Genomic DNA, 17,300 nt, shown 5'->3' on the forward strand with positions numbered 1-17,300 from the left:
TAGTTTATAGCTGCACATATCCTAGACCAAAAAAGTAGGGGGTAGATACTCTGTCAGACATAGATTGAAACTGAAAGGTATCTTTAAAGTAGACTTTGACAAGGTTCTGGTATTGACAGTCTTGTGTTGATATGTGCTGTGATTGCAACCAGCTTCTGGTCTAATTCTGAGATGACAGTGGGAGAGAAATGGTGATAGGACATCATGGACCACTATGGTTTCAAACCCTTCACAGGTACATCTCCATTCATGGATGTGCTATCAGCCAACATACAGATGTCTGTTAAAGGGGTGATGGCTGGGAAAAGGAAATTTATTGGCCACAGATGAGACCAGCCTTTGGACAAGTGGTTGCATTTCAGTGTGAGGCAAAGAGTGCCTACCTATACAGAGATATTTTTCAGGAAGCAAGATGATTCACTCACATCTTCTTATCCACAAAATAATCTGAGAATAACTCTGGAATCCCAGAGGTGAGAGTCATGTGCTTTGCGTTTCTACATGACTGCTTTGCTTCATGGCTCTTTATGCTCTTCTGAAACCTCCTTCTGAGCTGGCCCACAATGTGCCCAGGAGGCAGGAATCAAAGGGGACTTGGAAGCTTGGCTGCTAATCACTCTGGCCACACTGACTTGGGGCTGTAGGCATGTGCTGGGCATCTGCTCTATTCTAATGGTATGGGCTCCAGTGGGAGCTTTGGTTCTTACCAGGAGAAGGTAACAGTGCCTCTGTTTTTGAGCCATCTCCCAGGTCAGGATGTCTTTATCTGCAAAGGCTTGAGCTTTGCCATATCTCTCATCATGACAGGTTTCTTTCTTTCTTTCTTTCTTTCTTTCTTTCTTTCTTTCTTTCTTTCTTTCTTTCTTTCTTTCTTTCTTTCTTTCTTTCTTTCTTTCTTTCTTTCTTTTTTCCTTCCTTCTTTCTTTTTCTTTATTTTGTTGGTCATGGGACTTGAACTCTAGGCCTAGGGGCTGTCTCTCTGTTCTTCAGCTCAAGTATAGCTCTCTATCACTTGAGCCACAGTGCCACTTCCAGTTTTCTGGTGGTTTCTTGGAGATAAGTGTCTCAAGGCCTATCCTTCCCAAGCTGGTTTTTTACTGGCATACTCAGATCTCTGCCTCCTGAGTAGCTGGGTTTATAGTCAAGGGCCACTGGCGCCCAGTTTGACAGGTTAATTGTTTGCTAAACATAACAATGGCTGCATTCTGTTCTGGGAAAAGTTTCCCTATCATCCTACAACACTGATGGTCTTAGTGTTGTGGCAGAGCACACAGCAAGGGGGCTTTCTATGTATGCATATTGACTAATACCTGAAAAGGCAGCTTGCAAAGGCCAAGGAGATTGTTGTTGAAGAGATTGTTTTTCAAAAGCCCCTAGTGCTAGGAAGGCTCTGGAAATGCATACATCTCAACTTGCACTGGGCATTTCCAAATTTTAAGTTCTAGTGTTGTTTCTTTTCCTTTGTACACAGCTTGAGTAGGTTGTTCCAGACAAGGAAAGCTACCTACAGAAGGTCTGTGTGCTAGCTACACTCATACAGAACAAGCAGTTCAGGGCTTGATTTTTGGTACATTTTTAGACTGCAATCTCTTCACTGGTGAGGTTTTTTAATGTTTCCAAGATCATTTTAAATGATTTTTTGCCCTCTCACCATATCATTTAGGTTTCTATCCTAAGCTAAATTAGCAACAACAATAACAAAAACAACAGACTGGACTCACTTGTAAAGTAGTTAAAAGTGCCACCTGCTGTTCAAACTGCAGAAATACCCATTTCTTGTAACCTTCAGAGAAAAAAAGGCTTTCTTTTTATTATTATGATTATTATTGTGAAAATACCATACAGAGGGGTCTTTAAAATGCTTATAATAGTCTGTACCCAAAGTGGTCCTTATCATTGGAACTTATGGTGACTTCCTGGTGATAAAAGAAGTGCTGAGTGCCCTGAAAACAGCCACTGCCAATGACAGCAGGTCTATCTCAGTGCACCCGGCTGCATCTTCTATTGTGGCCTGGACTTAATTTACTTCATAGACCATCTCACCGATGATAGAAAGAGAAAAGGCACCAAGATGGCAGATGCAATCAGGTTTGCAGAGCCAATGTGTTTGCATCGGGGTTGGGGTTAGTTTTCCAAGTACTAGAACTGAAGATCACAGCCCTGCATAGGCTTCAATGTCAGTCATTTAAGTCAGTTGACTCAATTAACTCATCTGCTCTTTCTATGAGTCTGACATTAATGACTGCTTATCAGAGGCCAACAACTGAAACCCAGCAAGTGCTCGGCATGTTGGCTAAGAGTGCTGTATAGATAATGTACAGCTGCATGGTACTTGTGCTGTACACTTCTCCTATGCTTCCCCGAATTCTAAATATTTCTAGTAGAGAGGAAAAAAGCTGAATCAGCTAATGAACACATCTTACATCTGTTGGGTTGTTTTAATAGTATTATGGTTTGATTGGACTCAAAGCCTCATACATGCTAGGCATGCATTCTACCACACCTCCTGCCCCCATCTTGCTTTAAGTATTTTAAGTAATTTTTGGGCTTTGCTCTCCCTCACATACACCTCCCACAGAGCTGGGATTTCAGGAATGAACCACCTAGCCAGAATAATTTGTTGAGATAAGGTCTGCTTGCTAAAACTTTGCCTAGACTAGCCTTGGATCTCAGTCCCCCCCATCTCTGTTATTCCCCAAAATAACATACCTATGGTTTGAAATATTATAATCCCATTATTATTCTGAGTTCTCAGATGTGGTGCTAGAAGGCATTGCCTTCTTACTTGACTTGAAATTATAAACCTTCATCAGTGGACATAATTCTGCTCTAGACTATCAGAACCTCATATCAAAGTGTAGACACTGCTCATTGTTAAATCATAGTTCAGGATATGTTGCATGTCTTTAAGCCTCACTTTTTACACACACACACACACACACACACATATGCACACACATACACAGAAACACACACACATACCATTGTCTTCAGTGGTGACTTTGTACATCTTCTGTGAGACCACCTGAGTCCTCTCTTATGTATCTTAGAGCTTTTCTTACCAATCTTGCTGCTCTCCAGTCTTCTCCCTCCTCAGGTGTCCAGTCTCTGCCCTTGACAGTGGCTGAGGCTTGTAGTACTGGGATTAGAGAAAGAGAAAAGATAGATACAGATATTTAAGTAGAAACCTCATCTCATGCACTTTTAGGTGATTTTAGATGATTGTTTTCATCAGATCCTCACTCCTATTACTTCTCCCAGCCTCCCTATGCCATGTCCTTCTCCTAGATCCCACAGAAGGCTCAGCTGATATTATAGGAAACTGAAACATTGTGCTTCTGTGAAACCTGCATTGCTGCTGCTTTGAGTAAACGTATTTTTATCAGCGATAATTTTGCTTAATGGAATATGGGAGAATCAGAAAAAACTACTTATTTAAAGCAGTTTCACTTAACCTTTCTCTTACTCAGTTTATTTAAATTAACTTTATATGCCTATGAGGGACATTACACAAAACAATATTTCTATGTATTGTATTTTTGCTTGTTTCTGTGGTATCATGACTCAAATTCCTTAAACTTTTTGAGGCAAAGATCTTCATTGTGGCAAATATTCAGAATGGAAGGAAAGGGAAGTGATAATGGAAATCAATTAACATCTTACATCATCCACTGTCCAGGGCTGCTATTTCCACTATTGGAATTGATGATACCCAGTTTGCAGATTCATTGTCATGAAATGGCCCTTACATCATTGATAAAACTGAGTATCTTGGGTTCCCTTTATAGCATTGGACTTTTGATGTCTGCATACTATGTGTCTGAAGGACCCAAGAGCAAGCTTATCTCCACAGAAGTGAGGTCTCCTCTCATGATAGAGTGAGATAATGTGCAGACTTTCCAAAGGAAGAGGCTATTACTCAGCACTCCTATATTACAGGATTTGGAGAGAGAACAAAACAAACCCGTAAACTGGCCCTAGAACTTGACCTCTTCCTACTCATTCCTTTCTTCTTCAGATAATAAAGCTGAGTAAGCTGAGGAAGGAAGCACACTACCTCCTAATTCAAATTTTGTTGCCTGGTTTCCCCAGACAATTCCTACACCCTTCCATGAGGGTTTGACCTAATATCTGATCTTGTCAAGTGTCTTCTCAGAAGGAATTCTATTGAATAATAATGTCTTCAAAAACTAACTTTGTGGAAAATCTTTCCTTCCCTTCCATATCTAAGACAGCCTTTAACTCAGTTCACAGATAATCCAGTGGGAACAAATACAAATTGAGTATGCTGCATTGTACACCTATTAATGTTTATGGGCTTTAATATTAAGTTTTAAAAGATAAGTATAAAAACCAGGGGCCTGCTGGTTCATGCCTGTAATCCTAGCTACTCAGGGGGATGAAATCTGAGGATTGCAGTTTGAAGCCAGCTGAGACAAGAAAGTCCATGAGACTCTTATCTCCAATAAACTACTAAGAAAAAGCTGGAAGTGGTGTTGGGATTTAGTTGGTAGAACACTAGCCTTGAGCACAGAGAGGCTCAGAGACAGTGCACAGGCCCTATGTTCAAGCCCAATGGCTAGCAAACACAACCGCATGTATACTTAACAAAACTGTACACATTTCCTCTTTAGGTCCATCATGATCTCCTACCACTAGCCACACTGCCGCTGGATTTTTGTAGTTCATGATCATACAGCTTTGTGGACTGGAGAGGTCTCTCCTGACAGGTCATTTCTACAAAGATTTGGTGGGTGGCTGTGTTTTAACAAACTGAGTTTCTGTTCAACTCATGTTTACAAATGAGTTTACACATCATCATTGCACCCTTCCTCTGAGCAGGGCTGCTGATGAATTTAGCATGGACCTCTGAAATAGAGACATAATTTTATTTGACATTATTATCATTCCAGGCAAAAATTGAAATTCCAGTTATAAAACAATGTATCAATCTTATTGAAATCCTGGTATTGATTTTCCTCAAAGACTTTGAAACCAGAATTTTTTTTAATCTTGAAAATGTAGTACAGAGGGGTTACAATTACACGAGCAAGGTAATGAGTACATTTCTTTTTTTGGGGGGTGGGGAGTCCGGTCATGGGCCTGAACTCTGGGCCTGGTCGCTGTCCCTCAGCTCTTCACCTCAAGGCTAGCGCTCAACCACTTGAGCCACAGCACCACTTCCAGCTTTTTATTTCTGCTTCTGTGGTGCTGAGGAATCAAACCCAGAGCCTCATGCATGCAAGGCAATCTCTGTACCACTGAGCCACCTTCCCAGCCCAAATGAGTACATTTCTTATCAAGCATTGTTCCCTCCTCCTTTGTTTCCCCTTGCCATCCCGTCCCATCTCCCTCCCCATACCATGCCAGAGTTGTAAAATTCATTTTTTGACATAACGTCTTGTACATCTCATTGTTGCAATGGGTCCACCTGTATCCCTGTTTAAACAATTTGTTTTTTCCCTTCCCCTCCACAAATTATAGCAACATCAAATACAGTGAAAACAGGGATTATACTGAGGAGGAGGGACATAAAAAACCACAAAACAATCATCTTATAAATATGTTTAAAACAATAGCAAGAAAGAAAAAATATGAGTCCTTATCTTGGGATTCATTTCACCTAACATCAACTCCTCTGAACATTTCTGCTTGTCTCAGACATATACTAGTCATTGCAAATAAGGGAAACCATGGGACCTGTGTTTCTTTGGGCTTGAGATGAGAATTTTTTTATGTATGTACAAATATATCATGGGAGAAGCATGGAATCATGGACAGTTTTTTTATTCTTATGTTTTCATGTACCACAGCTTTATTGTTAAACTCCATTGTGAGCTTTCGAATAATGCCTTGGGCCATCTCATTTAGAAACCTTAGATATTAGTGTGGCTTATTCTTTTAAAGGATCTTTTAAAGGATTCTTTTAAAGGATTCTTTTAAAGGATCAATGCAAAACATTACTTACCTTGGGGACAATTGGCAAGGCTGAGATGAGGTTGGCCTCACCTAATGGACTACACCTCACACCAGTTGCTGGAATCTGCTGCATCTGCAAGCCCTGTTCTCCTGTGTTCCTTACAAACCTCCCAACCTCCCTCCTTACAATATAATCTAGCTGGAAGCAGTGACTCACATCTGTAATTCTAGCTACTCAAAAGTCTGAGATACATCCAGAGGATTTGTGTTAAGACCAGATCAATTAGAAAAGTCTGTTAAAATTGAGCCTCCAATGATTAGTACAAACAGGACTGAAAGTGTGATTCAAGTATTCAAGTGCCAGCCAAATAAGCAGAAGACCCTGAATTCAACTGCAGGACTTGCACACGGGGGGGGAAGGGAGGGGGAGGGGAGATGCAGCACTATATTCCATCTTGATAGTATTCAGAGGATGAGGAACTAGTAGGAAGTGCCTCAATAGCTGTTGTCAGTCAAGCTCTGGCTTAGAACTCTGTATATGAAAAGTTTTAGTTATTCTTCAAAGGTCAGGCTCAAACTACCTATAAAGAATCACTTTATATGTATGTAGGTATAAGTTTATGCTTTGATCTACTCTGTGAAATCAGAACAAGAGACTACCTCTGAAAACAGAATCAGCTGTATGGTGGGGAGGAAGAAGCAGATTCCCTATATAGTATAGCATCAACCTCCCTGGAACTACAAAGCCTATAAAACAAACTCCAGCACAGCATTGGTTGTGTTTTATGGCAAGGTCTTGTCCCCTGCAAAGGCCTCCCTCTCCCATGTCTGCTTTGCTCTCCAATTTCCTGTGGCAGTAGCATCCAACAACACATAATGGGATACAGGCATTGAGATGCTTGCTGATCTTTATTTCCAACCTTATGTCTTAAATTAGCTTATCTCCATGTCCATAAGTTAATTTAGTCCAGTTTATAAGACCTTAGAAAATACGTGTTTCCAATTCAATGTGTAAAGTCTCCTTGCAGGGGCAGGTTATATCCCTTAGTCAATAACCCTTCAGTCAGTACCAGACAATCTTAGTGCCAAGTTCACTCTGAATTTTCCCTTTTCTTGGATACAAGAACTCCCTAAAGTCAGTATGATCCTTGGGTCTTCAAAGAGAGAAAGTTGGAAATGCTATATGCAATAGTCAGAGTGGCCAAGAGCCACTGTAAATATGAAAGCCCTTCTGGCTATGTCACCTACAACTGGTGGTAGCAGCGACACCTGTGTAATATCCAGGCTGTAGGTAAGCCTTTACAATCTGCAGCAGGTAGATCCACAATCTACCTTTTCTGGGAGGAGGCTTTTTAAGAAATCTTAATTTTTATGATTTGCATAGTTTCTGCTTGGCAACTTCCAATCTAGAATAGATTTTTGTCATCTGCTCACATATGCAATGTTTTTACTTGTTCCCTGTGTACTTTTTTAACTTTAGAAACTTAGTGAATACTTTCATCCAGTTTAAGAAGCCTAATTTTGTAGCAGTAAAAGGCCCAGCCATTGGACTAGGAGCATCCACATGGCCTCTTTGTGATGTGGTTTGGACCAAGGAAAAGGCTTGGTTCCAAACACCTTGTACCCCCGTAGGACAGAATCCAGATGGCTGCTCTACTGATATCTTTCCCAAGGATATGGGAGGCACATCTGTGAGCACCTTGGTTAAAAACTTATTTTAGACAATGTCCTAAGAACCTGTGCTTTGGGTGTTGTTTCACTCAGGGTATCTTGTGTGTTCTCTGGGGACATTTCATCAAACCCACTTGGTTCATGTAGTGCTGTAATACTTCCCAGGAGAAGGCCTTTCCTCCCATGAGGAGCCTCCAGATTTACCTAAATCACACTGATACCCAGTTTTCAATCAAGAATTTTCTTTTACTTCACTTTAAAAGCTGCCCTTTTAAAGTGGCAGTGGGAGGCCATGCACTAGTGGCTCACACACTAGCCTTTTGGGAGGCTGATACCAGAATTGCAGTTTGAAGCCATTGTAGGCAGAGAAACCCAAGAGATTCTTATTGCAATTAGCCTGGAAAAAGCCACTAGGGATCAGTGGCTGGAATGGTAGAGTGCCAGCTTTGAACAAAAAAGAGCTAGGTTAAGAGCCAAAGGCCCTGAGTTCAAGTCCTATTATACACAATATCCCCCGCACCCATACCCACACACCTTCCCCAACAAACACACAAAAGCAATTAGGGAGCAAACTTGCACAAATAAAAGAAGCAGGGAGAGGGGTTCAGTATAATTTTGTGGTTCATTTTTTCACTATTTAAATTGGTCCATTCATGATGAGAGATTGTGTTTGTGTTTTCTCAATTACATATACCTTGTTCCTTAGTTCTAGAGACAGACTGAGAGTGTTGGCAGAGAAGAGAATCCACAAAGATTGAATTCTGTTGAAGAGAGGGACTGGATGTCAGATTGGATAGGGGACAAGTGCAACTCCTCCAGCTCCACCACTGAGTGTCCCATAGTTTGACCTGGCCAATTGGCATGATGCTGTCTTTGTACCCATCAGTGTGGGGAGTGCAGGAAGACAATTGTGTCATGGAAAATGACTGTAGCTGAGGGAGTTGCAGAAGGAACTGACAGCCCACAGCTGAAGTAACAGGATCTCCCTTTGGGGTTCACAGCTAAGTTTACCTCCTCATGTAGAAATATCCAGTATCCAAGGGTATCACTTCCTTGGGGAGCCTACAATGAGGGGAGATAGTACAATTTCAGGCAATCTTTGGAGCAATTAGAGTACAATGAAGAAGAAAATGTGTGTCTCCTCTCTGAAATTCCAGAGGGTAAGAGTAACTGAGGAGAGGAAGCTGTCAGTCACTGCTGAGTTGGTAGGGTTGAGAAGGAAGGCACATTGGAGCTGGGAGTCACATGTGTAATCCTAACTATTTAAGATGCTAAGATTTGGATGATCATTATTCAGGGCCATCCCAAGCCAAAAACTGGGTGACATCTCCTCTTAAGCTATCAATTAATATCAACTTCACTACAACAGGAAGCTTAAAATAGGTGAGTCCAGGCCCAGGCATGTACCTGGATAGGAAGCAAGACCATAACTAAAAAAATGACCAGCACAAAATAGGAATATAGCTCACCTACCTAGCAAGTACAATACTCTGAGTTCTAACACGAGTACCATGAACAAGGTTAAGCATGGTGACCTCGGTGCCCCAGTGTGATTCACTGAGATGGCTGCAGCATCTGTTGCTCTGTAGGCTCCTGCCAAAGAGGAACAGTCCATCGACATCCCTCAATCTATGCTTACCAAGACAGCAAATGCTGAGCAGAACCCCTCACAATGGCCAAGGATGGAGGTTTAGTTGGAACTTTGGCCCCTCAAAGGAGAGGAGAGCAACGATCTGCAGGACCAGATGGACTCCTGAGTGAGAGAAGGGCAGAAGGAGGCAATGTTGAGGTTGGTACGGGGTTTGTGTTTAATGACTACTATGGCTTCAGTGGAAATGTTCTGACTTTGATTAACATGTTTTATGACATGTGAATCAAGGGAGAGCTAGGGCAGTGAGGGAAACACACTTGTGTAAATTTTCCATAGGTTGAAACTTACTCTAAAGTCTAAGTTGTTTTTGAAAACTGAAATGTGGAGAAGTTGATAAAAGAGCACAGCTGCCCAGTACTGGCACTGTTCTCTGTAGATTTACCTGCCCTATCCATCCCTCTACTGGTGGGTACTTGTCCCCAGGGTGCCTCATACCCCATCCCAGTGTGCTGCTCAATCCAGAACAGCTGCTGTTGGGCAGGGAGGATCAGGAAGCCCTGATGCACTCATGTGCCAACAGTGCCTCCTTCCCTTGGAGGCACAACACAATCCAGAGCTCTGCAGCACCCTATCATTGCTATGAATTGGAGTCTCCAACACTTGGGCTTTGCCTGCATTATTCCCCCACACCTCCAGACCAGCCTTTTGGGGACTTCTGAGACCTGGAGGATAAGAAAGGGAGGCCTGGAGGCAGCTTCTCTTCCCATTGGAGCACTGAGTTTGCCACAAGGACCTAACAGGCTGAGAATCTTGGGAATGAACAATGCAGGGTGGCTAAACTTTGATACTCTCTGCTAACATGTCAGGCATTTACTGACATTTATATTCTAGCCCTCTGTGTCCACCAAACCATGGCCATTTGGGGTGTGTGTGTATGTCTGATAAGTCAGAAAGTGATTGCTAGCAAACAAGAATGACCAGTGCTAATGGGTTCATATGGTTGACTGTACTGGCCCTTTATGAGAGATCTCTGGTAGATCTGAATGTGATGTTGCAGTTGACAATTCTTTCCATCAACCCATCCCTCTATTTATCATTCAATTCACATCCTACTCCCTACTTTTCCAGCTCTCTGACCAGCAGTCCAGGTTAACACTCAGTACTGTTCAGCCCCAATACTTTGACATCAAGTAGATGACCAGTGCAGTCCCATTTGGGGTTATTTTCCTCTTCTTGTCACTATAGGATGATACTGTAAGGAAGTGGCCAGTCCCCTCCTTGGCTTGCATACCCACACTGTCTGACCACAACAAATCAATTTCTATAAGCTCATAAGTTCTTAGTAAGTATGAAGGTGTATTCTCAGAAATTGCATGCCACGTTTTAGGCTCCTGTCTTTCTTCACCTGTAGCCTAGCATACCTTCCTTGGGCAGATTACTGAGTTTTTCTGAAACTTTGCCAGCAATTTGAGAAGAGTAAGGGTTGGACTCAGGTCTCAGCCTCCTACTTTCCTGATATCCAGGAGTCCCACACGTACAAGAGAGTATTCTGCCCTCACCTGGGATGTCCATGTTTAGCACATGATGGTGTCGCATCAGGTCCCATAGTGGTCCACCTGGCATTGAAATGCTTTTTTGTCCATTTTACTATGCTGTGTCCACCTATCCCTACCTGATTAAGGGTAGATCTTTAAGCTCATTGTGAGTTATTACTGAAGAAGCTGACTTGCTAGCAATTAAATGCTAATTCTACCACTAAAGAATCCTTATTTCCAGGAAAATGTTAAGATCATTGTAAACAATAATCTGGGGGAATGTGTGGAGGTGCAATGGTATGGGAGGATGAGGGTCAACTAGAGGAAAGACTAAGTAAATATGGATAGGTAAACACCATCTAACCAAATGGCATTTTGGAAGTGGAATCTTTGTAATGAATGTTGACAGTGGTAGAATTCTTGATGGTTCATTGTGTTTGGAAAGATAAAAATTAGTTTGAAGTCTCTGCAACATAAGCACGTGCAACTTAATATTATCAGTGTACACAATAAGTGCATGAGTACGTGAAGTTGTACACATACACACACATACACAAAGTTGGAATTGAAGAGATGTTATTAGTACAGACCTGGGACTAAAGGACCTGTGCTACAAGCAGCACAAGGTGACCTATACTATGACAGCTCTTGCTCATATTGTATGCTCACCGTAAGCCATACTTCCAGACCTTCTTTTGCGATTATTTTGAAGGTGGGATCTCAAGACTTTTCTGCTTAGGCTGGTCTCAGAGCCACCATCCTCCAGATTTAAGCCTACCTATTAGCTAAGATCACAGGTATGAGCCACCAATCCTGGCCCACTGCTTGTGTGTTTAAGTGGAAAATGGTTAACAAGGGGCTGGGAAGGTGGTTCAGTGGTAGAGTGCTTGCCTTGCATGCATGAGGCCCTGGGTTCGATTCCCCAGCACCACATAAGCAAAAAGAAAAAAAGCCAGAAGTGGCTCTGTGGCTCAAATGGTAGAGCACTAGCCTTGAGCTGAAGAGCTGAGGGACAGCGCCCAGGCCCAGAGTTCAGGCCCTACAACCGGACCAAAAAAAAAAAAGAAAGAAAGAAAAGAAAAGAAAAGAAAATGGTTAACAGCCTTGAATCAGTCATGTCATTCACACTCTTGGCAAAATTCAGGAACTCCTTTTATTGTCTTGCACATCCAGTCATTTGGAAAAGTGAAAAGCACAAGTCAGGAAAGACTCCCTAGTAACAAACAGATGTGTATGGAGCTAGCTGGGAAGATGGACCACCATGACAGTGTGCTGGCTAGAGACAGATGGCTCCAGTTAGACCAGATGGAGAGAACCAGATAAGGGCATGAATAGAATGTAATGGAAGAGAACGATGTTAGAGCTATTGGCTGACTTTCAAAGGGCAGAAAACAAAAAAGAAGTAATGAGACTAGGCATGGTGGTACATGCCTATGATCTGCATACAAAGGTAGCTTAGCCCAAAGTCCTACTTAGATTAGACCCTATCTCAAAAAAGAGAAGTTACTGAGAGAACAGAGTGGAACCACTATCACTGAGTTATCTGGACCTGAACATATTGGCATATACTATTGAGAATATACTTCTATTGGCTAGCAGGACTAGGCTGTGGCTTCCCTACTATATGTTGAGAAAGAAAATGATGCTCTAAGATGGGAAAATGCAGTGGTCCTAGGGCCCTTCTCCTTTATCCACTCTGACTTGTCTGCCTTGAAGAACTGACTTAATATAAAGAACAAGGTTTAGTGAGATTTCTGATAAATGTTTACTTATAGTAGATCCTTTTCTCCCAAGGACAGGCTGCTTAGTCAACCTGTGGATTAGCAGAACATTCCACACTCTTCAGATGCTTATGATCTGTCCAAGACTGTGCTCAAATGCCAGCCTCACTTAGGGTGATGTTCAGAACCTTGCAAGGCTTTCTGCTGAGGAACAGGTCCCCTGCCACTGTGTTCATCCTTCTTGCCTCTCTTGAAGGGTGGTGAGTCAGCCATACCTGTGCCCTCCAGCATTAGTTCGTGTGCTATGTGCACTGCGTGGAAGTAAAAAAGCAGTGGAAACTGTAGTGTCCTGTGGGCAATTTTCATGAAGATTTCATCTCTTGAGAAGGGAGACTCTACCCACTGTTTGTTTACCTGAAGCCCAGAAGCTCTGGGTCTGATTTTCAGCACTGCCAGGGAAACACAGAAGGAAGTCATCATTTCGACCCATTCTCCCCTCCTCACCCTGCATGAGCATCTGGGAGCCTGTTGTTGGAATGGTAAATCCAGACACTTTCCTCTGAAACCAAAATGAAAACCTGGGACAAAATTAAAGTCAGTGTAAAGTGATGTATCGATTTATACACTATTACATGTTGTAAAAACAAAAGAATGTTCACTTCCTTCATGCAGTCATTCGAAGTCATGTGTCAGACTCACTCAGCATGGCAATAATTTTGGGAACATCAAAGTCCTGGCTGCTTTGTCTCTTATAGTTATATCCACATGGTGAAATTTGATATCCAGCAGTAATAGCTCAGCCAAGTCACTTTTTGTAACTCAGAGAGGAAAAGAAACCCCAGACAGCCATTCTATGCCTGGCTCACTTCCATAAGATTAACAATTACTTGGCCTTATTTATGGCTCATTTTCTTGCATATGAAGAGTTCACACATGGGAGCTGACTTTAGAGGACAGAGTGCAGATAAAGGAAGTTAAAACAATAACCTCAAACACAAAGTAGACCTTTTCTAGTTCACATTTTTGGAGTCCATATGATTCTGAATGAGGTTATGTCTTTCTCATAATAGCTCAACCCATCTGCCCATTGGATCATGACTCTACACAATTCATAATTAGTGTCTACTAGCACATGTGCCACAGGATCTGGGGTTTGTGAGTAACCATCCTCATTGTTGACATTGGGGGATGAGGCTTCCTCTGTCTGCTTGCATCATGTTTCACATCTCAACACTCTCCTTCCTTTCAGGCCAATGAAATGATGCTCAGTGGTTGGAAGCTGACCTCACAGGAGACTTGTGGCAAAGGCCTGGTCTCCCAGGTTTCTGGCCAGGGAAGTCATGGTTCTAGTCATGGAGCTTGCCTCCTGTAATACAGTTGCTCATGTAGTTGTTTCTTTTACATGTTAGTTTTTTAAAAAATAAAATATTGGGTTGGGAAGGTGGCCTAGTGGTAGAGTGCTTGCCTAGCATGCATGAAGCCCTGAGTTTGATTCTTCAGTAACCACATATCCAGAAAAAGCTGGAAGTGTTGCAGTGGCTCAAGTGTTAGTATGCTAGCTTTAAGCAAAAAATGCTTAGGGACAGTGCACAGGCACTGAGTTCAGGCCCCAGGAATTGCAAAAGTGAACAAATTGTCGATCAGCTTTTACCACTTCAGGCCATAAAAAAGGGTAACAAGGCTCAGGACTGTTGCTACAAGAGTTCATGTCTTCCCACAAACAGAGGGATAAGGCTCCTGTCTCTCACTTTCCAGTACCCAGAAAACCCTAAAATGGTGAATGGATCAATAAAATGTGGTATACATGTATGAGGTTACATATATATATATATATGTATGTATGTATGAGGTTACATACATACATATATATGTATGTATGTATGAGGTTACATACATGTATACCACATTTTATATACATATATGTATATATAGATATAAATATATATACATATATGTGTGTATATGTACATATATACATATATACATATATATAAATGTATGTATGAACACACACACACACACACACACACACACACACACACACACACACACACACACACACAAACAGAGAGAAATCCCACTCATCCGTCAGAGAGCATGATAGACTACCATTTGTAATAATGTGGAAAGACTGGGAAAGAATTATATTATGGGAAGTAATCCAGACCCAGAGAACACAAGCTGCATGGTTTCCCTTATTTGTGGCTGCTAGAATGTTCCAATAAACCCAAAAGCAAATACATTCAGTTGTATGCTAATAGTTACAGATGAATTAACTGAAGTATAGTAGACTCTATGAAGAGCAGAAATAGTGTGGTATTTTTTCCTCTAAAGAAATGTTTAATGGTCTGCCAAGAAAACAAAAACTCTCAAAGTTTGTCTGGCAAGCCATTCACTTGTTAATAACTTAGTAATTAAGGATGCTCTCACCAGAGTGGGCAAGAGTAAACGTAGTAGTCAAACACATTTTAGTGACTAAAATTCCAAAGCTTACTGACATCACAAATAAATGTATCATGTTTAAAATTTTAATCTATTTCTATTTCCTGACTTGCCACACCAAGAATTATTGTCTTACAAGGGAATATGAAAATAAAAACATCCATTTGTGGAAATGAACATGAGATTAGTTGTTCTTTCTTAGAAGTTTGTCTCAATGAAAACAAAGAATTAAACTTAAATGCTGAGGAAAATAAATGTTATTACTTCATTATACCATAAAAGAATGTAAACTGTGAGCAAGGTAAATATGACAGGCAAAAATAAGGCAAATAATAGAGTTTCAGTGAAGTAAATTTCTTTTTTCTCATTGCTATCTAAAACTCTCCATCTCTGTGTTCTTCTAGTACACAGCTGAGAATCTTGCAGACCTCTTAAGGACCAGAGCAGAATGGACAATCTCCACACAGGCCAGATGAACACAGTGAGTTGACAAGTACCCAAGGAGTGGGTGTTTCAATATGGGAAACTGTTGGAATAATTATTGTTTCCTCATAATCCAGACAAATGTTCACGCCAAGGTCCAAAAATGTCGAAATCAGGCTTATAAAGGCCACAGGTGAAAAAGAAATAATCTAACATGAAAGTTAAATGTTTCAAACAGGAATGTGGTAATGCATGACTGTTATCCTAGAACTCCGGAATGTGAGGCAGGAGGATCTTCACTTTTAGTCCAGCTAGGCAATAAAGTCAGGTCCTGCCTTAGGAAGCTCAGGTTTCCTACTATCACTTGCCAAAGAATAACTACTTGCACTAGAAGCACCATCTGAAATTTCCATGGCACCCTCTCCATCTTCACATTCATTGCCTTTACTGGTTTCTTCTCTGTCACTGTCCATTTTCTAGTCAATCAACTGCAGTTCATCTCCCTTGGCCCTATCTTCTTTCTGTACACAAATTGTTCCTGCCAATAGTGCCAATCCCATTGTTTCTCTGTATTTTAAACAGTGTCCTATCTTCATCTGATTGATCATTTTCACTGGATCTCCATGGTATACTTGTGAGCTCAATTACTAGATGTGGTTGTTTCTTTGGTCTTGGAGATAATTCAATATTTCAATAATTCAATATTTCAGATGTCCTGAAATCCCTCTCCAAACTTGAGCCACGCTTCAGAGAGGGAAGCATCAGCTGTGCCCACTCTCCTAAGACTTGTTCTTCTGACCTGTGGTGGACTCTTTTGGAAAGGATGGGTACTCTATGTCCCACTTCCCTTTCCACTTGGATCTGCTGGTGCCATCACCAGAGACATAGTATCAGCCTATGATAATAGACTTGTTTTGAGAGAATAAGACAAAAACCAATAAAGGAATCACAAGGAAAGTATATGGTGTTCAGTGTGAAAATAGAAAATTCATAGTGAAGCAAAACTTATGCAGGTCAAACCTCCATTTTCAGAGGCCATGAAGGTCAAGCCATCATACTAGTTCTTCATGTCTGTGTGTAACATATATCCTCATGCTCTTCTGTGGTCATGTAGATCATACTGACCACCAGGAGTCACTGGAAGTACAGGACACATTGGTGCAGGGGTGGAGGGGTTCTCCTGGAGGCCTTTTTTGGCACTGACAGGCCAGCGATGAGGGCAAGAAGGAGGCAGCAGTAGTTGCAGGGATTACTGCCAATTATTAGATATTAAATTATGTCTCCATTTAATGATGCGTCCCAGTTGAACAATTAATAAAGCATTAATTAATAATTACTCAATATCCCATTATTGTTTATCATATATGTACATATACACATATATATTTACATATTTTATAGAATGAGACAGATGTCTTATATAATTAAATTATGCATCATGTGTCACTACCTATAATTCGATATTTAATTATGTCTCCATGTAATTTTTATTCTGGTAATGCTTAATAAAATATTAATAAAACTTAATACACTTCCTATAATTGTTGCATCTAATTTAATCTAGAATGATTCACTAATTCAACCCTTTATCATTTATTGTAGTGACAATTATTCCACCTATGACATTTATTACATTTATGACATCCTATTACATAGCATATAGATTTGCATCCAAATTATACATCCTACCTGACACTGAGCACTTTCAAAGAAAAAGAAAACATGTCATGCTTAGCTTCTCACTCCAAGATTATACTTTTGGCAGTGCTGGGATCTAAATTCAGGGTCTAGAAGTTCATGAATGTGTGATAGTAAGCACAGCAGCCAATTCAGCTCCTAGCCAGTTTCCAGGCCCTGAAATAGAGCCCCATCTGTTGACTCAATATTGTGCTTAGTGTAGCTATTCATTAAATTTTTTGTTTCATTCATCTATTTGCCATTTATTTTATTGACTGTTATTACACATGGAATATTTATTACATTTATTACAGAGGATAT

The 17,300-nt window shown here is 41.0% G+C and overlaps 1 pseudogene; it reads left to right on the forward strand.

Moving 5' to 3' along the window:
* The first annotated feature begins 204 nt into the window (after positions 1–204).
* LOC138807865 (chromodomain Y-like protein) lies at positions 205–15,294 on the forward strand (annotated as a pseudogene).
* The last annotated feature ends 2,006 nt before the right edge of the window (positions 15,295–17,300 follow it).

Source organism: Dipodomys merriami, unplaced genomic scaffold (genome assembly GCF_024711535.1).
Source record: "Dipodomys merriami isolate MVZ:Mamm:240054 unplaced genomic scaffold, mDipMer1.0.p SCAF_439, whole genome shotgun sequence".
In the NCBI taxonomy this organism is placed as follows: domain Eukaryota; kingdom Metazoa; phylum Chordata; class Mammalia; order Rodentia; family Heteromyidae; genus Dipodomys; species Dipodomys merriami.